Raw genomic sequence first — 22,249 nt, forward strand, 5'->3', positions numbered from 1 at the left:
CAAATATTTAAGGAAGAAATAATAAATGCCAATTTCATATAAACTCTTTCAGAAAACAGAAAAGAAGGGTAACACTTCTCAACTCATGAGGCCAGGATTACTGGAATACTAAGACAAAGACATTACAGGAAATCTGTAGGCCAGTGTCCCTCAGAAACATATGCAGAAATCCTTAATAAAATATTAGAAAATGATAAACAAAATAACAAATTGAATCCAGCAGTATAAAAATAAAAGGTTAATACCTGATGACTAAAAGGTTTGTATATCAAAAAATGTAACGATGGTTTAACAATCTAAAATCGATATGATTCACCATATTAACAGACTCCAGTAGAAAAACTATGATCATTTCAATAGATGCAGAAAGACATCATTCATAATCTAAAAGCAAACCAAAACTTAGCAAACTAGGCATAGAAAAGAACTTCCTTAAACTGAGAGAGGGTATCTACTAAATACCCAAAACTTACATTGTACTTGATGGTGAAAGACTGAATGCTATTCTCTTGTGACTGGCAACAGGGCAAGAATTTCTGCAGGTACTACTACTATTCATAATATACTATAGCTCCTCGCCAGTAAAATAGGAAAATAGAAGGCATGTGGACTACAGAAAAAAGAACCAAAGCTGTCTCTATTCATAGACAACCTAATTGTGCTTGTAAAAAAAAAAAAAAAAAAAATCCTAAGGGATATGTCTTTTAAAACTCTTAGAATTATTAAGTTAGTTTAATAAAGTCACAGGATATATGAAATAATATACAGAAATCCTTTTTAGTTCTGTACATCCTTATATTAGAAATAAACAATTGGAAAGGGAAAGCACAATAACATTGCCACTTACAGTGGCATCAAAAAATGAAATACTTAAAAATAAATAATAAATGTGTACAAGACCAGGTATTGAAAAATATACAACACTGCTGACATAAATTAAAACCTGAATAAATTAAGATATATACTATGTTAATGGATCAGAAGACTCAATAATTTGTAATTTTCAGTTCTTTCCAAATTGTTCCAGAAGTTGAACCCAATCTCAATCAAATCCCTGGGAGGATTTTATAGAACTTGATAAGCTTAGTCTGTCATTTATATGGAAATTCAGAATACCTACAGTAAGCCAATTTTTAAAAAATTAGAGGAATTACACAACTAAAGACTGTGTGATGTTAGCATAGGATAGATCGGTTGAACAGAATAGAGACTAGAAAGACTTTTGTTTATGGCTCATTAGTTTTTGACAAATATGCCAAGGTAGTTCATTGAGGAAATGGAGGTGGAAGAACTGAATATCCATTTGAGGGTAAGGGGGAGCATTTCTTGACTCTTATTTCATACTATATACAGAAATTGAGTAGATTATAGTCCTAAACCTAAGAGGTGGAAGGATAAAGATTCTAGAAGAAATACAGAAGAAAATATAACTTTGCTAAAGCCAAGTTTCATAAAGAGAAACCAAAAAACAAGAACAATAAGAGAATATTGATAAATTCTATTTTATCAAATTATAAACTTCTAAAGATATGATGGAAGAGCAGCAAGGTCACATTACAAAAGGACATGCACCATGAGATGGGTATAATTTGCAGCTTTATTTTGCGATGCATTACTCCAGTATAGTATAGAAAAGAGTGTACTGAGCTTAGTCAGGAACCTCTAATATGTAATCTTGACTCTGACACTTATCAAAGATACGGTTTAGTAAATTAGTGTTTTGTTATTTTCTCTGTGTATTGACTTTCTTTTTTTTGTAAAATGGTAATACTGATGCCTGCTCTCTAGAATTACATAGAGGGTCAAATAAAAAAATAGAAAAGAAAATACATATAAAGTGCTCTTGCTATTCTTACTCAATGTGTCATCATCACCATTGTTGTTATTATACATAGTTGGTCCTTAATAGTTCCTCAAAATGCTAAGTATGAAAAGATGTCTCTTTTTCACAATACTAACTATAATTATCTGCTAAGGGGAGTGTAAAATTTTTTAATGTTTCAGTAAATGTATAAACTCCAGTTTATTTTAACCCTCTGATTCTTGACTGTAGGAATCAAAAGTGGGTGTAATCACATTTTTTTTCTCATAAGAGAGGAACTGCTCACACTGTTACACTCTGTAGTTTTATGTCAGACCAGTCCCTTTCACCAGTATTACTTTTATGAGCAATTAAAATGTAGAGATAATAATAATATCATTTATAATTATATGAATTAATATAACATTATAAATATATACTATGTATTATACATTTAAACTGTAATAATAATAAAACTGGTCATTAGAGTACTTTTTGCCTAGAAATTTTCTCCATGTACTTTTTTAGTTGTAGTGAGATAAAGCTGTACTCTAAAACATGTAATTATCCACTGTGAGAAATGAAAGATAGTTAAGTGGTTCCCAAGAACATATTAGGCACTTTGAGCTAAAATGAGAATGATTTCATGTCAAATGAGATGAACTCTATGGCTTCACAAATCCACTTGTCTTTGGCACAGAGAAAATGAATCTTCTTAATATCTGAGAGTTAGATTATAGAGATTCATCCATTATAAATTTAAACTTTCTATATTACACAGGTTAAGAGTATTTTTTCCATCAAGGACCACTGAACTAGAGGGTTAAAAAAAAAAAAAAAACAGCAACCAACGCCACTTTCAGAGAGCTGTGCTGAGGGTTTTGGGGGCAAGAAAGATTTTAAAAAATTACGTTCATTCTACTTTTAATATAAAAACAGGAATATAGAATTTTGTTCAATTAATACAATTAAAGTACAATATTATTCTTCATTTTAGGGAGTGCAGGTTATAAGACGGTAGTATTGAAAAGAGTGAAAGAAAAAATAGGCTATCATCTTCTTTCTATATGTATATTTTTCAGTTGTTAGTGCACCACCTTTCCAGTCAGCCAGACAAGAAGGAAGATGTGAGATTGCTAGTGAGGATAGCATAGCTGGCATGGAAAAAGAGACTTATAAACTGATTCTAGCAGTTTTGAAGTGGGTGTCAGCGTTTCTGTACAGATGTCCTAAATCTTTTGGGTTGTAGTAATAAGTTGTTTGTTATCCGTAGTCATTGAAATTCTGTTTTTCTCACTAGCAGTTAATGTTTATTCCTAATCTCTGTTCTTTCTAACTTTATGCCACCCTAAAGGAAAATTATTCTTATATGTACAACATTATTATCTCATAAGAGTACTTGCTTATAGGCCAGATAGATTCATAACCCAAAGGCCTCCAGTTCCTTGGATCAATTTCTGTGTGACATGGAATTCTTTCATCATGGCTCTGAAATTTTTGTTCTTCCATTTAAAAAAAAGTCCTTTTTGTTTATGAAAATAGAGTGCAACTCAACACATTTTCTTCAATACAATCTTGGGAAGTATTCTTAGTACCTACCAGTATTGCCAAAATACTAACCTTGAAACTGGAGAGCTCCTCTTTGTATCTTCCACAATATTTTGCGCAAAGTGGAGGTTTAATCTCAAAGGCAAGACTCTTATCATTTCTCGAGCCCCCCTGTGTTAGAAAAGGAAGAGAAGAATAAACATGTTTTACAGCCAGGAACAGCATAGATTTAGAAAGTGTGATGATCATCAAAGTTTTCTTGAAGGTAATTTATGGGAGACAACTGAAAAATAACTTTAAAAATTAGAAAGTAAGTTTTGAAGGTGAAACATGTGTCTGCCGTCTATTCATTTTTGTCCCTCAGTATATTATGCTACTTAGTTTTGTTTTTTCTCCCTTGTCCATAATTTTTTTAATACTTCAGTTATTAGGTGTCATCATAGATCCCTCACTGAATCTCCGTCTGTCATTTTCTCTTTTTGACTGCCTCAGGAGACCTCTTGCTCATTGCCTTTATTAATTTAAGCCAGGATAACAGGCTTTTGTTTCAATTTGTCATACTAGAGTTCTTGTATGTCTGGTATCGCAGGCCTACTCGGTTCTCCATATTTCAGATAACAGACTTTGATAAGTTTTCCACATCATGTTAGTCAGGAATCTATATGTGAAAAACAAAGAGCAGTGTTGAATTGTGACTTTGCACAAGTAAACCTCCCTCAGCTAGTTTTATCTGCAAAATCGAGAAAATTAATATCTGCTCTTGCAATGTAATAGAATTTGTTGTGAGTATAAAATTAAAGATTTGTAAGCTGCAAAACCTCTGCAACTTTCAGGTATTATGGGAATGATATTTCTAAAAATAAGTACCACTTAGGAAGGGCTACAGTAAAATAAAATATTCACACTCATAGGAAGCAGCAAGGGGTATCTTTTTTTTGTTGTTATTTTTAGTTTTTTAAGAGACAGGGTCTTGCTCATTATCTTAGACTGGAATACAGTGGCACAATCGTAGAATCATAGTTCACTGCAGTCCCAAACTCCTGGGCTCAGGTGATCCTCCAACTTCAGCCTTAAGAGTAGCTAGGATTACAGGTGCACACCACCACTCCTGGCAAATTTTTTTTTTTTTTTTTTTGGTAGAGACAGGGTCTTGCTATGTTGCTCCAGCTGGTCTTGAACTCCTGGCCTCAAGTGATCCTTTCTGCCTTGGCCTCCCAAAGTGTTGGGTTTACAGGCATGAGCCATCTCACCTGGCCAGGGTTATCTTTTCATTTGCTTCTTTTCTTTATCTGGAGTAGTAGCCTTTTTCTATCTGTGGAAATTCAATTCACCCCTAAAAGCCTAGGGCAATGGCACCACCTTCATAAATTCTTCCTTTCTAGATTAAAAATGATGGGGGCTCAGGCCTGCAATCCCAGCATTTTGGGAGGCCAAGATGGGAGGATTGTTTGAGGCTAGGAGTTTCAGGCCAACCTGGGCAAGAAAGCAAGACTTTGTCTCTTTAAAAAAACGAAAGAGGCCAGTCGTGGTGACTCATGCCTATAATCCTAGCTCTTTGGGAGGTGGGTGGATTACCTGAGGTCAAGAGTTCCAGACCAGCCTAACCAACATGGTGAAATCCTGTCTCTACTAAATATAAAAAATCAGCCGGGCATGGTGGCATGTGCCTGTAATCCCAGCTACTTGGGAGGCTGAGGCAGGAGAATTGCTTGAACCTGGGAGGCGGAGATTGTGGTGAGCCGAGATTGCACCATTGCACTCCAGCCTGGGCAACAAGAGCCAAACTCCGTCTCAAAAATAAAAAATTAAAAAAAAAAAAGAAAAAGAAAAGGAAAGAACAAAAAATGATATCACCCTCTAGAATGCAGATAATTTAGCAGCTTTTGAATGAATGTAGCAGTTCTTCTATTTTTGCATTGTTTACAGTCACCCGCTATTCCTGAGTGAAACATCTTAGATGCTTTGAAATAATCATTGGAATAGGGCAGGAGTCACTGAAACCTTACTTTGTTTTTTGTTTTGTTCTTGTTTTTGTTTTTTGACATGGAGTCTTGCTCTTGTCGCCCAGACTGGAGTGCAGTGGCGCCATCTCGGCTCACTGCAACTTCCACCTCCCTGGATTCAAGTGATTCTCCTGCCTCAGCCTCGCTAGTAGCTGGGACTACAGGCCCCCACCACCACGTCTGGCTAATTTTTGTATTTTTAGTAGAGATGAGGTTTCACCATGTTGGCCAGGCTGGTCTCGAACTCCTGGCCTCTGGTGACCCACCCGCCTCGGCCTCCTGAAGTGCTGGGATTACATGTGTGAGCCACTGGGCCCGGCTGGGGAGCTTGTTAAAAAACACCAGCCCTAACCTTACACTCTGATTGCAGTAAGCTGGGGATCAGGCAGTGTGTCAAACAGGCTGCTTTTTTTAAAAAATCTCTTGTATTTTGGCCCCTCCCATAGTAGGTCTTTTATACATAATGTTCCCTTTGCTTCTTTGTCTATATAATGTCTGTCCTTCAGATCTGAGCTTTATCTTTTTAAAAACAATTGTTTTAGGTTTTTTTGTTATGGTTTTTGAGACAGAGTGCAATGGCGCTGTCTTGGCTCACCACAACCTCCATCTCCTGGGTTCAAGCAATTCTCCTGCCTCAGCCTCCTGAGTAGCTGGGATTACATTCATGGGCCACCACACCCGGTTGATTTTGTATTTTTAGTAGAGCCGGGGTTGCCTTATGTTGGTCAGGCTGGTCTTGAACTCCCAACCTCAGGTGATCTGCCCGCCTTGGCCTCCCAAAGTGCTGGGATTGCAGGTGTGAACCACCGCACCTGGCCTGTTTTAGATTTTTTTAAAAGGCTAGTCAGTGAACTTTATAGTTAGTTCCTAAGGTGAATCCTTTCCCAATCTCTCCGACAAAGTCAACTCTCCCACATTAAATGTTCTTATAGCACTCAATACCCCATTATAATGTTTATCACAAGTGCAACTTTGCATTTATTTGTATTGTTATTTATGTAATGACTCTTACTACACTAGAAGCTTCCTAAGGGTAGAAATACGTACGTTCTTTTTCTCTGTTATGTTCCTAATGACTAAAATAGTTCCTAGAACACAGTTGTTGCATAATAAATATTGAGTGGGTGGAGGAATAATGGTCTGCAGACATCTTTTGGACAAGCATTGGACCAGGAGTTCTGGACCCTTGCATTCTGTCTCTGACTTACAACTGACATATAATTTATCTCTTAACTTTTCTCTATCTCTTTTAGTATTGTAAAACTGAATGAAACCTGCCCTACCTACTTCACAGGGCATTGTGAGCATCAAATGAGAAATGTGAAGGTACTTTGAAAAGTATAAAGGTTCTATTCACATATAAAATTACATTAAATAGCTCCTGATATAGGTGGAAGGCACTGTGGTGGATACAAAGTAATAATATTAATACATGGATCATGTTAATGTTATTTATTCTATAATCTCTAGGAGTTGTATTTCAAGATGGAGTTTAGTTTCTAATTCTTGTATATTTTACTTTTTGCTTATCTTAGAAATTATCTTACTGTCCATTGTTTAGAGTAGTGAATATTATTTATTTCCCCTTGTGAAAAACATGTAAACCAAAATTACCTAAGGCTAGTCCTCATATCTTTTTCTATGGTTCAGAAAGCTCTATGGTTTCAGCACAAACTATCTTTTACAAATGGCTCATCTATGTATTTATAAATATTTTGTGCTGTGGGGCACAAAGAGATTGTATATGTTAACTCTGGATAAAATGGAATAGGAAAACATCAGTTAGACAAATTAAATTGAAATAAATACTTTGTTGTATTTTTGGAACAGGGCAAGATGTCCTCAATTTAAAAAACAAAACAACTCTATATTAGGTCATTACATAATTTTCTACCACTAGGTTATTAAAATATATTTATGGTTTCCCCCTCTCTTTTCTGTTCCCAAATCTTCTTACCTTTACTTTTTTATTTTTCTAATTTTTCTTCTTTTTAACTTCAACAATCTGGGTTGCAGAGGAAAAAAACCTGGCACTTAATCAAGAACATGATCTCATTGCTTTCAATGGCTTAGAAAAGAAACATTTTAAAGCAGTTGAAAGATTTCACTTTAGAAAGTAGGTACTGCATAACTAAGTGTGTTGGTTCCCAGCAGAGCCTTGAGTAACCTCTTTCCAGCCATCCTCATGTTTTTTCTCTACTTCCTGTTCAGTGAGCAGTAGCCTAAGTTTAAAAAAAATTCAGTAAGAATTTCCTTTGGTTCTCTTGCCAGAGTATTGTTTTCTGTTCTTTTACTTCTCTACATATTACTGTTATATTTTTATAGGTTGATTGCTTCTAGGCTTCATCACCAAAGGCAGAGATGGAGGATAACTTTTAGTTTCCTCTTGCTTACACAAACCCCCCCAGCCCTTTCAGAGTCCTCTTCAGTATTTCTAGGAGCCCTCGAATGGAATGTGACATGTATTCAAGAACAGAAACGAATACTCCTTCCTTACAGCCTCCCTTGGGAAGTCCATCCTCTCTCAGGCCACCCCAGTGTGGCATCTATCAATGCCACTGCTACTGGGTCCTCTGTGAGAGATAGTAGCGGTGTGAGAAATGCTGTCTTTAGTGCTTCAGAGCTGCCAATCTTCAGGGTGCCCCGGAGGTACCAGACTGAATTAGACCCAGTTCAAGGAGCCAGATGGAAAAAGACACCATGCCATTTATTCCATTGTCCTTAGTTCATCGCAGTCTCCTTCTGCTCACCCCTTCACCCCCTCTCGGTTCCTTCTGAAATCTCCAGCATCCTTGAACAAGGCAAAATAACATATATATGGAGGGAGGGGGTCATTGCCACACCAGTTCTGGTAATTACCTAATTTCTTAGTCATATTTGGAATCAGCTCAGCCAATTTGTTACATTTTTAAAACTAATTTTTACCTGCTACAGAACTGCCCCGATCCCTCAGTTACTGAGTTCTCCTCCTTGAGGGAATTAATACTACCACTTTCTTCTGTATCCTTCCAGAAATATTTCATGCATGTGTAAAAACAAATCTATATATAGTTATTTATATTCTTCCCCACTTTCCTCCTGCTGCTCCTTCACAACTGACATATGTATATTCAGCTCCTTGTTCTTTTCTCTTGGAGTCTGTTTCATATTAGCACATAACGAATTTTCTTATTTTTTTTTTATAGTTGCATTGTATGGTTATACTGTAACTTATTTATGTAGTCCCCTAATGGTGACATTTAGGGTGTTTTCTGATCTTTTGGTGTTACAAATAATACTACAAAGAATTATACTGAACATAAATTATTTTGCTTATGAGTGTATCTGTAGCATAAATCTCTACTACTGGCATTGCTGGGTTAAAAGTTGTGTGCATTGTAATTTGGATCCTGCTATCTTTTCAGTTACTAAACTCTGAGGGGCTTTGTCTGGCTTTTTGGCTTTTGTTTTGTCTGATTCCTAGCTTCTACTCTAGACTCCTGCTTTTTGTGAACTGCTTCATCACCATCTGATTTTATTTGATGATTGTTCAGGAAGTGCCCAGACAATATAAGTAAGTGGACCAGGTATAACGGGAAAAAAATAGATTGTTTTGTTTCACACTATAGGGGAGGTAAAATTTCTTCTGTGTATATTTAGGGTCTCTGACTGGGCCTAAGGATTAAACTGATGTAAATTAACAAGAGAAAACGCATACAAATTGTTTTCAATAATTTACATGTACATGGGAGCCCTCACAAGAAAATGAAGACCCAAGGAAGCAGTGAGGACCAAAAGCTTATATACTGAGTAGACAAAGAGTAGTAAATTGTGAAAACATGACAAGGCAGAGGGATATGGACTAGAGCAGTTTGTCGTGGAAAACTGACTAGGCAGATAAGGGTTAGTTTGACAAGGTTTGTTTGTACAGATTTCTCTTGTCCTCAACTCCCAGGTTCTGGTGATAAGAATGTCTTCCTTCCTCCTGGTACAGGGAGGGCACCTTTCACATGGAAATGCTATCTTCTGCTTTCAGGAAGGAAAGGAGGGTCAGAATGCCTTCTTGTATCTGCTGTTTTTCTAGTGCCCTTAACTCAAGATAATCAATATGCCAAAGTAACATATTTTGGGGTGGCATGCTCCGAACCCTGTTAACACTTCTCATAGACACATAAGTGTAAAGAATTACGTCTCTTGCATGGGACAAACCACAGTATAACCTTCAGTGATAAATGGCAGTTGATACTTGTTGTCTAGAGATGGTGGGGTGACCACTGTCACTCTGCCCTGTGGTGAACTGAAAGGTGCATGTCCTGTATCAAGGGATTACATGAGGGATTACAAACTCAGTGGTGACAGATGCTGCACTTCTTCTTCTATAAAAACAGAAGCCTCAATATTTATATGCAGCCTCCCAACTTTTAAATACTGTGTAGGTCAATATACATCCACAGGATTGATCCAGCCCCCTAAGCCAGGAGTTTCTGCCCTCTACTGTTGTACCTACAGAGACACATTCTTGGCTTGTTTCTCTAGCTCTGACTTTCTGCATATTCTAGTCTCGCATCATCTGCTGCAGGCTAGATATTGCCCCTAGATGGTCCACTGATTTTTACAATATTCAGTTCTGCATATCATCATTGTCTGTCTTCTGAAATCTTTATTTGGAGTTTCCTTTACCCTTGATGTTTTTTAGTCACAATATACAGAATCATGAGATTCAAATACTGCATTTCTGTTCATTTAATTATTCATATCCTATAAATCCAACAAGCATTTCTATTTTGTAAGTGTAGACTTAGAATTTTAGCAACTAGAAACAGAAAATACAGACATTTGTTATGTTCTCTTCATGATCTCTACCAAGATTCTTTCTAGAGTCTGGTCATTATTTGAAGGAGCAGGAGAGCATGATCATTGATATTGGTTAAGTATTATTAATAAAATAAAGCTTACCAATAAAAGGTTTTCTGTCTGAAGTCATTCATGGCATCCTTTGAATGTGGTTTGTTCTGTGAGGTCCTGGAAAAGGAATTAAGAACTTGAGCTACAAGTTTCCAAGCATTGGATTACTATTCCCATTGGATCAAAAATCTTAACCTGGTGGGTCTCCAGTACTATATCCTTATTTTAGTTTTTAGAAATTCCCACTGGAGAGAGGTGTACAATTGTCACTAATCATTTCTTCTCTTCCTCTTGTTGGACCTGTTTCCAATCCATCAAAAGTGATTACACAGTTATTGGGAAGAAAAAGGTAATTCCTTCAAGGTGGTTAGAAACTACTGCTTTGATTCTTTTTCTCAAATAGTAATTTATTCATAATTAGAATAATTAAAAGATTCATTAGAGGCACTGTAAAAACCTGAATTTTGGAAAGAAACTCGGGACAATGAGTCCCTGCAGTTGCTGGGGGAAAGCAAGTCTCATCCAAGCAGTTCTTGGCTGAGAGATACATGCCTAGCTCTGGATTTCTGCATATTTAGGAAACAACTTTCTCATCATAGTTTGATTCTGCAAATAAACTCCCCCACTCAAAAGCAAGTGTTCTCAATAGGCCATTCCAATGTTGTTATTTTTGTTACAAATACTACCTCCTGTGACTTTATCCTCCTTAAGAGGTTTCCCTAAAGATGTGATAGCTTTTAGAGAGGTTAATGCTTCAAACTTTCAAAGAGGCAAAAGTGCTAACATTTCTAGGTGCCTACTTTAGGAGCTTCTTCTACTGTATCTTTAATTCTCATATGGATCCCTTGAGGAAGATATCATTGTCCACAGTTTACAGAAGAGGAAATGAGGGCTTAACAAGATTAAGACATTTGTACCAGATCAAACTGCTAACAAATGGTAGAACCTGAGGTCAAACACACAACAGTGTTGCGTAAAATCTTATTCTTTGTAATCTCTTATTTTATCCAACTCCCAGTTTTTCATTTGAGGAAGATTACTTTGTTAACGATGTAAAACAAGAATAGGACGGAAGGTAGGGAGAGTGGTTGGAAATCATTACATTAGTACAACAGAAAGAGTCTCAAGTAAGATAGCAGAAGGATTGGAGAGAAGGTTATAGATAAAAGAACCTGCTAAGGAGGGCAGTTGGCACCACTTAGTGTAGCATTTTTGTATTTTGTTTTAGTTTATCAAGTAAAGAATGAATTTTTCCAGATGTGAATTTCTGTTTAAAAGGATGACCTATCAATTATATTTTGAATTTATCTAATAACACTTAATATTGTGGGATATGACATAACATAAGTATAAAGGCAGAATTTTAAGAGTCCATTATTCTCTGCCTTTCATGGGGAATATGTTTTTTTTTTTTTTTTTTTTTTTTTTTTTTTTTTTTTGAGGCGGAGTCTCGCTCTGTCGCCCGGACTGGAGTGCAGTGGCCAGATCTCAGCTCACTGCAAGCTCCGCCTCCTGGGTTTCCGCCATTCTCCTGCCTCAGCCTCCCAAGTAGCTGGGACTACAGGCGCCCGCCACCTCGCCCGGCTAGTTTTTGTATTTTTAGTAGAGACGGGGTTTCACCGTATTAGCCAGGATGGTCTCGATCTCCTGACCTCGTGATCCGCCCGTCTCGGCCTCCCAAAGTGCTGGGATTACAGGCTTGAGCCACCGCGCCCGGCCGGGGAATATGTTTTTTTCTCTCCACTTTTTGAAATAACTTTAATAAGATATAATTCACATACCATACAATTTACCCATTTAAAGTATACAGGTCAATGAATTTTACTATATTCACAGTTACGTAACCATCATGAAATCCATAGAGCATATTTTTTTTTTCTTTTCTTTTTTTTTTTTTTGAGACGGAGTCTCGCTCTGTCGCCTGGGCTGGAGTGCAATGGCCGGATCTCAGCTCACTGCAAGCTCCGCCTCCTGGGTTTACGCCATTCTCCTCCCTCAGCCTCCCAAGTAGCTGGGACTACAGGCGCCCACCACCGCGCCCAGCTAATTTTTTATATTTTTTAGTAGAGACGAGGTTTCACTGTGTTAGCCAGGATGGTCTCGATCTCCTGACCTCGTGATCCGCCCGTCTCGGCCTCCCAAAGTGCTCTTGGACCCCCACCTCTAGTTTGGATTCAGTAAGTCCAGAGTTGCCTGGGGATACTATGCTTATAAAAGACTTACATGTGATTCTGATGTACAGCACAGTTTGAGAACAATTGCACTAAACTGACATGGAGAGAGAGTTCTACCTGCTATAATACATTTGTACTGTAATTCAGTAAGAATGGAATAGGTTCACATATAACTTAACAGTAATGACCCTATGGGAAGGGAGCACCCTGAGATTTCCATAGAAGGGAATGCTAAGTAGTATATTATAAACAGTGGCGGCTCCTTAGATATATTTTGAATTTAGACGAATCTGAAGATCTGAAGTCAAACCACAGATTGTACAGTTACAACTCTTTCTGAAACAGTGAAGCCACAAGGGAAGTGACATTTAAACTGACTATCCTTGAAGGTAATCATGGTTGGAGTCAGTACATTAGAGGCACAACTGTGTAGAGATAGAGATGGTAGCTCAGCTCTGACCTAGGGATGAGTATTCTCTGATATTTCCTAGCATAGTTCAACAGAGTTTACCAGTTACTTACTATTGATAATAGAGGAATATATATTTCTATTTCAGATTACATATTTTAGAATAGAAAAAAGTAGGGAACATAATTGAGATCAACAGTAAAAGCCACCATGTATTTTAAAGTAATCAAGACCTGTAATTCCTGTACTAGACTATTACAGTAAATTCTGGAGGATATGTGGCAGTCATACGGCTTTTCTGATTACCTATGTTTATTGATAAAGCTCTAAGATCATCTAGCAGTAGCCTGGAGCCTCTTGTCCAGAAGCCATAAAGAATGTGATGTTTTAAACTCTTCTCTCTATTCGTGAATTAGTTCAGCAAATAATATAGTGCCTGTTATGTTCCAGATATTTTATTTATTATTATTATTATTATTATTATTTTTTTTTTTTTGAGACGGAGTCTCGCTCTGTCGCCCAGGCTGGAGTGCAGTGGTGCGATCTCGGCTCACTGCAAACTCCCACCGGGTTCACGCCATTCTCCTGCCTCAGCCTCCCGAATAGCTGGGACCACAGGTGGCCGCCATCACTCCCGGCTAATTTTTTGTATTTTTAGTAGAGACAGGGTTTCACCGAGTTAGCCAGGATGGTCTCGATCTCCTGACCTTGTGATCCACCCGCCTCGGCCTCCCAGAGTGCTGGGATTACAGGCGTGAGCCACTGTGCCCGGCCTGTTTATTTTTTTTGAGCGGAGTCTCGCTCTGTTGCCAGGCTGGAGTGCAGTGAGGCGATCTCGGCTCACTGCACCCTTCACTTCCTGGGTTCAAGCGGTTCTCCTACTTCAGCCTCCCGAGTAGCTGGAACTACAGGCGCATGCCACTACGCCCAGCTAATTTTTATATTTTTAGTAGAGGCAGGGTTTCACCTTGTTGGCAGGATGGTTTCGATCTCTTGACCTCATGATCCGCCCACCTCAGCCTCCCAAAGTGCTGGGATTACAGGTGTGAGCCACTATGCCCGGCCCAAATAATATTTTAGGAGCAGATATAGATAATAGACAAATAAAATCAATATATAATATGTCAAGTGGTAATGCCTGCTTAGAGGAAAAAGTGAAAATAAGACTATTTTGCTTAACAACAACAACAAAAGCTGAGTTTAGGAAAAGGAAGCCTGGAAAAAAGAGAAGCTTGTGTGGTTGCATCGTACATGTTTAATCAATGCTTCTTGAATGAATGTGCAAAAGACATAAGGGTTATCTGCACATCTAATATACAAAAAAATGATGTGGTGATGAGAGAAAGTACCGAATATAATTTTAAAGTACGGGCCCAGAGAATTGATAGGTTCGTTGCATTCTGCTCTGGTTAGGCTCTCTGCAGGAGTTTTGTGCTGAATTTGGGGAGCCACTTTTTGAGGTAAACTCTGACATGCACATCTGAAGAAGGCAGTCAAGATAATGAGAAAACCAGGCTGAGCGTGGTGGCTCACACCTGTAATCCCAGCACTTTAGGAAGCCAAGGGAGGAGGATCACTTGAGCCCAATCAGGAGTTTGAGACCAGCCTGGACAACATAGTGGGATCCCTGTCTCTACAAAAGTTTTTTAAAAAATTCAGCTGGGCATTGTGGCATGTACCTGTAGTCGCAGCTACTCTGAAGGTTGAGGTAGGAGGATTGCTTGAGCCTGGAAGGTTGAGGTTGCAGTGAGCTGTGATGGTGCCACTGCACTCCAGCCTCGGTGACAGAGAAAGACCCTATCTTAAAAAGAAAAGAAAAGTAGAAAACCATATCCAACTGGAATCAGAACTAGGAATATTTATTTATTTAGTTGTATTTTTGAGACGGAGTCTCACTCTGTCGCCCAGGCTGGAGTGCAGTGGCATGATCTCGACACGGCAGCCACCACCTCCTGGGTTCAAGCGATCCTCCTGCCTCAGCCTCCCGAGTAGCTGGGATTACAGGCCCCCGCCACCATGCCCAGCTTATTTTTGTATTTTTAGTAAAGACAAGGTTTCACCGTGTTGGCCAGGCTGGTCTCGAACTCCTGACCCTCAAGCCATCTGGCCACCTGGGCCTCCCAAAGTGCTGGAATAACAGGCGTTAGGCACCATGCCCAGCCAGGACAAAGAATATTTAACATGGAGACTATTTGCAAAGATTATGCTGATTTTTAAAAAGGCTGACTTGTGGAAGAAAAAAGATATTTAATCATTATCAGTCCAGCCAGATGAATAGGTTGAAGTTGCAGGAAACAATTTTAGAAACTATAAAAGGAAGATCTTTATCAGTAAAACTCTCCAGTACACTTTCTGGTCACTGGAAGTGTAGGAAAGGCTACATGATTATAGGTCTATCAATTTTTGACAAGTACTATATGTAATAATTCTTTTGGAATAAAAATATCCATGATATGTGATATATGTAATTTTAATCACAAATCATAATGATGCTTGACTTCTTGCATAGTACTTATCAGAAGTAAACATTTGCTCCAGAGAAATGATAACAAATAGTATTTGAATCTTACATTTTGAGAAAGGTGAAGCCTACTATAGCAGAACTACAGTTCTGCTAAGAAAAGGGAAGTCCGTTAGCTGATTGACCTTGGGCAAGTAGTGTCTTGTCTTAATTACCAACCTGAAGGGATTCTGAGATTAAATGAGCTATTAAGTGTAAAGTACTTATTTCCCAGTGAGTGTCTGACCCAAAGAAGTGTTCATTAAATGGTGGTAGTAGTTTTTCTTTACCATTTTAAACTATCAAGAGGCATTATTTGAGAGATTCATATTTTAATTATCATTTTTAATTCCTGTTTCTATGGTATGTGTTTTCCTTGTGTCACCAACCATCCTTCACCCCAGACCCTCCATGTGTCTGTCTCTCAAGTCACAGCTAAATGTAGTAAGGCCTCTTTTATTGGGTATTGTTTGAGGGAAAAACCATTTGGCATGAGTGCAATACCTTCTGATTAACTTCCTAAAAGGTAAACTTGTCTTTTAGCCATTTTAGCTTTAAAAAACATAGTTTCCTGCCTGTTTAAAACAAAGATCCTAAACATGACTTTAACTTCTTGATGAGTCACTGTTATGTGTAGCTATAATTAAATAGTTGTTTTCATTTACTTTATTTTCTTCTCTACTGGTAGCTATCATTTTTTTTTTTTCCCCAGTGGTTAAGCCTTTTTATACTCTCCCAACCACTTTTTAAGTTCCTATGTCTAGTCTGGATTTGGAAACCAAACATTGGCATTTGCTAAGAATTTTACATGTTAAAATGATGAGATATCTGATACCTGGAATTTGTTTGAGAATACCTCTTGGAGCAGGGAGAGGAAGGGATATAAGATTGGCCATGATTTGCTCATTGTTCCAGCTGGGTGATAGTTATATAAGCGTTCATTAACTGTCTCCTCTTTCTGCTCTTTCACATGTTTGCAAATTTTCGTAATAATAACTGATTTTAAAGAACCACCAGTTAAAAATAGAGTTGTATGTTAGCTATATGCAGGCCTATGCATATTTTGTATCTTTGTTTTTATTTTTGTAAGGATTCACAGGAAAGCGTGGTATTTATCTTTGGTCAGTAGCACTGAGAGCTTAGGGGAGAGGATGTTCACTTTTCTTTTTATCCTGCTGGAGTTTTATGATATTTTTTCCTCTATGAGTTGTGTTTATTTTTATATTTATGTATATATGTATTTTTAAAAAATTTATAGCTAGTCAGGAAGGAGGTTCATATTCTAGTCTGTAAATTGAAAGTACCAATAATGTCTAATTTATGGGATTCTGAGCACTGCATACTTTTCTATTTTAAACTTTTTTGGTTTTATTTTTATAGATATTTTAGATGGGTAAAATTGGGTTCTGTGTAAGAGAATAAAAGAGCAGTAAAAGGGGCTCTGTAATGGTGTTTAAACTTTTGGGGATTCTTTTTTAGTATCCAAATCTGGACTTAAGGGTCTTACTAGTTGGTCTCTGTAGTATACCCTGTCATCTCTCCCAATGATGGCTTACTTGCTGCCTGTGCCACCCTTTCTTAATTCTTTGCTTTCTTCCAGAAGCCTTACATTCTTAATATTTCTTTCTTCCCTGATTTAAATATTCTGCCCTTTCTGTGTGTACCATTATTGAGTGAAACACATCTATGCCAAGCTGTACAATGTAAATTCAATTTTAAGTCACCACTAACATACTGGATTCACAATGCAGCATTTTTTGAAGATGGGCGTATAAACTGGTGCCTCTTTGGGAGGCGATTTGACAAAATCTGTCATAACTTAAAATGTATATACTCTGTCACAACAATTGTTCTGCTAGTATTTTACCCTAATACATGTGTACAAAGATGTATGAAGAAGGACGGATGACAAGAAACTGTATGGTGTGTGGATGGAAAAGAAGAAGGAGTTTGGGGTGGGAGGTCAGCTTACCTTTCATTTTATGTTTTTCAAAGTTTACTTTTTTCTGTACCTTATACAGTAATTACTTTTTATATTCAAGAGAAGAACTAGAGTAGAATGAGCCATTGTGCCACCTGCAGGCAATACAGTATGGACAGGTTCTTATTCCTAACAGATTTTTCTTGATGATAGTTTTCTTTAGAGGTCAACATTGTTGATGGTAGGCGTCTTCATTGCTCAACTTGACTTCATGTAATATTTTGACAGTTCTAGTCCTTTGGTAATTAAAAGTTTATTTCTGATGGTAGGAATTTTTATAATTTTATCAAATATGCATATATATATTTGTTACATATACATATATATGTAAATGTGGCCATATACTTTTTAAAAAGTATAGTCTTTTTTTTTTTTTCTTCTCAAGTTGTTTTTTTTCTTTACCTCCTTCATTCCTTGGCCTCCCAGGCCATTCACTTTTCCTTCCTGATCATATCCTATACGCACACCCATTCTTCACCCCGGTTCCATTGTGTGTTGCTCACCTGTTCTTTTCTTCTATGCTCTTGTACATAGAGATGTGCATATGTATGTATGCCTTTAGATACGCAAACCGACGTCAGAACACACATATAAAGGGATATTTTCGTTGTAGTTTTCTTTTTTAAAACCTGATCATATTATGCTTTCTTAAAATAGCATTTTGTTTTTTACACAACACTGCATTAAATAAATTTTACCAAACCACTTGATAAAACTCTAATTCTTTTTAATGATTGGATTTATGTTAATTGATCAAAGTGTATTGTAATTTATTTAGCCATTTCTGTATTGATTGAAACAATGCTTTGTAGAGATAAGAAATTGGGGCTGGGCATGGTGGCTTATGCCTGTAATCCCAGCACTTTGGGAGGCCAAGGCAGGTGGATCACCTGAGGTCAGGAGTTTGAGACCAGCCTGGCCAATGTGGTGAAACCCTGTGTCTACTAAAAATACAAAAATGAGCCGGGCATGTTGGTGGGCACCTGTAGTTCCAGCTACTGGGGAGGCTGAGGCAGGAGAATCGCTTGAACCTGGGAGGCAGAGGTTGCAGTGAGCCAGGATCACGCCACTGCAGTCCAACCTGGGGTACAGAATGAGACTGACTAGGAAAAAAAAAAAGAAATTGGAAAGTAGGTGATGTTCCTGTGTATATATCCCTATGTATGGTTACTTTTATTTCTGTAGAATCGATTCTCAGGAGTAGGATTGCTAAATTAAAGGTGTAAGTTCTTTAAATTTTAATATATATCACAATATTTCTTTCCAAATGATGTCATAATCACATTTAGACCAATGAAATATGGTAGCATTGGCCGGGCGCAGTGGCTCAAGCCTGTAATCCCAGCACTTTGGGAGGCCGAGACGGGCGGATCACGAGGTCAGGAGATCGAGACCACCCTGGCTAACACGGTGAAACCCCGTCTCTACTAAAAATACAAAAACTAGCTGGGCGAGGTGGCGGGCGCCTGTAGTCCCAGCTACTCGGGAGGCTGAGGCAGGAGAATGGCGTAAACCCGGAGGCGGAGCTTGCAGTGAGCTGAGATCCGGCCACTGCACTCCAGTCCGGGAGACAGAGCGAGACTCCGCCTCAAAAAAAAAAAAAAAAAAAAAAAAAAAAAAAAGAAATATGGTAGCATTATTGAAGATATATCTTTTAAATTTTTACTGAAGTGATATCTCATTGTTAAACTGTTATTTCCTTGACTTCTAGTGCATTTGAGAATTTTTTGAGTAAACTTGATAACTTGGATCTGCTCTTTCTCTACATGTCATATTTTTTCAGTTTAACTGCTTCGTTTTTTTTTTTTCATAATAGGGAATTTTTAACCTTTTGTTTATCTTTTGAAGTTTCTGGTCTTTGTTTTTTTTTTTTTTTTTTTTGAGACGGAGTCTCGCTCTGTCGCCCAGGCTGGAGTGCAGTGGCCGGATCTCAGCTCACTGCAAGCTCCGCCTCCCGGGTTTACGCCATTCTCTCGCCTCAGCCTCCCGAGTAGCTGGGACTACAGTCGCCCGCCATCTCGCCTGGCTAATTTTTTGTATATTTTAGTAGAGACGGGGTTTCACCGTGTTAGCCAGGATGGTCTCGATCTCCTGACCTCGTGATCCGCCCGGCTCGGCCTCCCAAAGTGCTGGGATTACAGGCTTGAGCCACCGCGCCCGGCCGTTTCTGGTCTTTGTTAAGCATATCTACAAGACCTGTCATCTTCTAAATTTTGTTGTAGATGTTTTACTGTGATTTTTTACTTTTGTCTTTATTTTGCCTGATACTTATTTTGTACATATAATGTAAGATTAAAATGCAATTTTTTTTGCTAGATGATAACCAGTTTTTCTATTATAATTTTAAAAAATATTTATTCTCTCCTGCTGAATTAAAATGTAACCTTTGATAGCAGATTGTGCCGTACTTGCTGTAATCTATAATTAAGATCTTTATTCTGTCCTGCCTCTTTGTGTGTCCATTTCTGTACCAGTGCCATATTGATTTCATTACACTGGCTTTTGACTTCTCTGGTTAGAAGTGCACTTTTGGTTTTCTTCTTTTGCGCAATTTTAAACTGTCTGCTCTAACCCCATTAAAAAGTGGACAAAAGATATGAGCAGACATTTCTCAAAAGAAGACTTACAAGCAGCCAGCAAACATGAAAAAATGCTTATCATCGCTAGTCATCAGTGAAATGCAAATCAAAACTGCAATGAGATACCATGCCATGCCAGTCAGAATGGCCATTATTTAAAAAGTCAAAAAACAACAGATGTTGGCAAGGGCACTGTGAAAAGCAATTTGGAGAGTCCTCAAAGAACCAAAAATAGGCTGGGCGTGGTGGGTCATGCCTGTAATCCCAGTACTTTGGGAGGCCAAGGCGGGCGGATCACCTCAGATCAAGAGTTCCCCACAAGCCTGACCAACACGGTGAAACCCTGTCTCTACTAAAAATACAAAAATTAGCTGGATGTGGTGGTGCACGCCTGTAATCCCAGCTACTCGGGAGGCTGAGGCAGGAGAATCACTTGAACCCAGGAGGTGGAGTTTGCAGTGAGCCGAGATTGCACCACTGCACTCCATCCCAGGTGACAGAGCCAGACTCCATCTCAAAAAAAAAAAGAAACACAGAACTAAAAGTGGAAAAATTCTACTCAGCAATTCCAGTATATATATCTCTGTCTCCAGTATATATATATATATATATATATACACACACACACACAGTATTTCCAGTATATGTATTTTCTAGTATATATATCTCTCTCTCTAGTATATATATATATCCAGTATATATATATATCTTCAGTATATATATATTTCCAGTATATATATCTCCAGTATGTGTGTGTGTGTATGTATATGTGTATGTGTGTGTGAAGAAATAAAAGGATATTATATAAATAAATATTTAGTATTTTAGTATTCTGCCAAATCATTGACAAAAAGATATTTTTCTCCTTTATTCCAATATTTTTGCTGGTTAATTGCCAGGATATATATAAATAAAATATCCTTTTATTTCCTTTGGGTATAAACCCAAAGGAAAATATATTGTTCTACCAAAAAGACACATGCACCCATGTGTCCATCGCTGCACTATACACAATAGCAAAGACATGCAGTCAGCCTAGGTCCCTTTCAACAGTGGAATGGATAAAGAAAATGTACATTTACACCATGGAATACTACCCATAAAAAAAGAACAAAATTGTGTCCTTTGCAGCAAGGTGGGTACAGCTGGACGCCGTTATCCTATGTGAATTAATGCAGAAATAAAATTAAATACCACATGCTCACTTATAAGTGGGAGCTACACTTTGGGTACACATGCATGTAAAGATGAGAGCAGTAGACACTGGAGACTCCAAGATGGGGGAAGGAGGAAATGGGGGGCAAAGGTTGAAAAAAAATAACTTGGGTACTATGCCCACTACCTGGCCACCATGCCCAGCTAATTTTTGTATTTTTAGTATAGATAGGGTTTCACCATGTTAGCCAGGCTGGTCTCGAGCTCTTGACCTGAAGTGGTTGGCCCACCTCAGCCTCTCAAAGTGCTGGTATTACAGGCATGAGCCACCACGCCCAGCCTAGGTCCTATTTTTAAATTGAAAGGAAAACCTTTTCGGCTTCTTTCTCAATATAGTTATTCATAAATATTGGGAAAGGTTACCACTGTCAATGAAAATCTCTTTCCCATTCTTTTTCTAGGTGTTTCCTGCTCAATTAGAGAAACTTTTATTTTTAAATGTATTGTATCATATCTCAATTTGATACTTTCTTTTATTTCAGGTTTATTTTTTGTGGTTTTGTTTTGTTTTTAAAGATACCGAGGTTTTGCTATATTGCCCAGGATAGTCTTGAACTTCAGGCCTCAAGGAGTCCTCTTGCCTCAGTGTCCTGAGCCGCTGGGATTACAGACATGAGCCACTGCACACAGCTAATTTTCAGTTTTTTGACAATATAATTGCTTGAGTTTTCTAGACATTGTTTTGCCAAATCATTGACAAAAAGATATTTTTCTCTTTTATTCCATTGTTTTTGCCAGTTAATTCTTTTCTGTGTCTTACCATTTTTCCTATAAACTTTAAGTCAGTGTTTACTTATAAAGGATTTAGTGGGCGTCTCACTCTAATTCCTAATTTTATTCATTTGATTTATTGAATAGGTAATAATAATCACATGGTTAAAATAATTTTTTTAAAAAGCTTCCTATGAACAGCTTTCTTCCCATTCCTCTCCTTAATCTCTCTAGTTCCCAACCCCGCATTCAAAGTAACCACTGTTATTGGATCTCTTCCACAGATTATTTTATGCATATAAAAGTGAAATTACACACATATATACTCTATATATTTATTGTGTGTGCATGCAATCTTAATTTTATTTGAAATGCTTTTAGTGTTTTGCTGTTTAGAATAATGTTTGCCCTTCTTATGTTTTTACCAGAGTGTTTTTTTTCTAG

The 22,249-nt window shown here is 37.7% G+C and overlaps 1 protein-coding gene and 1 long non-coding RNA gene across 23 annotated transcripts in view; one reads left to right on the forward strand and one right to left on the reverse strand.

Moving 5' to 3' along the window:
- Positions 1-22,249, forward strand: part of HMBOX1 (homeobox containing 1) — a 182,537-nt gene that overhangs the window by 43,288 nt on the left and 117,000 nt on the right. The gene's annotated exons all lie outside the window — the stretch shown is intronic.
- The window catches only part of LOC117094368, a 165,388-nt gene that overhangs the window by 37,991 nt on the left and 105,148 nt on the right, over positions 1-22,249 (reverse strand). Inside the window, exons 3-4 of the long non-coding RNA XR_004441524.1 lie at positions 10,288-10,353; positions 3,422-3,520 (exon numbers count right to left, since the gene is read on the reverse strand). This is a non-coding gene — a long non-coding RNA (uncharacterized LOC117094368). The remainder of the gene's footprint in view (positions 1-3,421; positions 3,521-10,287; positions 10,354-22,249) is intronic.

This window comes from Trachypithecus francoisi, unplaced genomic scaffold, assembly GCF_009764315.1.
Source record: "Trachypithecus francoisi isolate TF-2019V2 unplaced genomic scaffold, Tfra_2.0 Contig01440, whole genome shotgun sequence".
Classification (NCBI taxonomy): domain Eukaryota; kingdom Metazoa; phylum Chordata; class Mammalia; order Primates; family Cercopithecidae; genus Trachypithecus; species Trachypithecus francoisi.